Source organism: Arachis ipaensis, chromosome B09, assembly GCF_000816755.2.
Source record: "Arachis ipaensis cultivar K30076 chromosome B09, Araip1.1, whole genome shotgun sequence".
In the NCBI taxonomy this organism is placed as follows: Eukaryota; Viridiplantae; Streptophyta; class Magnoliopsida; order Fabales; family Fabaceae; genus Arachis; species Arachis ipaensis.
Genome location: NC_029793.2, coordinates 79,212,347 through 79,213,193, shown reverse-complemented (window position 1 = coordinate 79,213,193; position 847 = coordinate 79,212,347).

Genomic DNA, 847 nt, shown 5'->3' with positions numbered 1-847 from the left:
TTAACAGGAATGGGAATAGGAATTTATGCCATGTAGTTATAGTTAATAATATGAAATTTGTTGAATTTTGACATCAATTTCACCTTTGCAAGAAAACTTTTGGATCACCCGTTTTAACCCTTATTAATTAATTAGCAGAATACAGCCAATTATTGTATAAGATTAACAATCAACAAGCCATCCTAACAAATCTTGTTTACATGGTTTAGACATTATTCTCTTTACCTAGCTTGAACAACACTAATAAACCTAAACTTTATTGGTGCTTTAATTTGAGAGATCAGTACTATATTTGTTCTAGATACTGCTCAAATAACACGAATAAAAAAGCTCCATATATCAAATATGATTTCAACAGAAGAACCGCCGTAATAATGAGGCTTAATTATCCGAGAATCCGATAACAAGAAATTGAATGCGAAAAACTTGTAACGGCTAAAAGTCGTTAAGGTCGGAAAACGGCTCTATGAAAGGGTAATGTATTTGAAATGTACAAGAAGGATTGAAGGAAGGCATAATAAGAAAAAAGTAAGTATCTTCCACAAAAAATTCTTATATTTGAGACACATTCGGAACACCTTGAAGCAGTCCGAACATTTAGCTCCATCTGTAGGGAATCCTGAGCTGTGAAGAACCATGGTTGATCAGGGCCTAGAATCGAATTTGAACACTACTAGAAAACTGCTTATTACAAATAGATTTGATCTTTATTATAGACGGATTTTTAGTTATCGACGAATTTTGTCTATTAGTAAAAGTCTCATCGAAAATTATTTACTTGACAGATTTTTTTCTGTTACTGACAGATTTTTTTTGGTAATCATCCCTTCCATTTCGCTAAAAACGT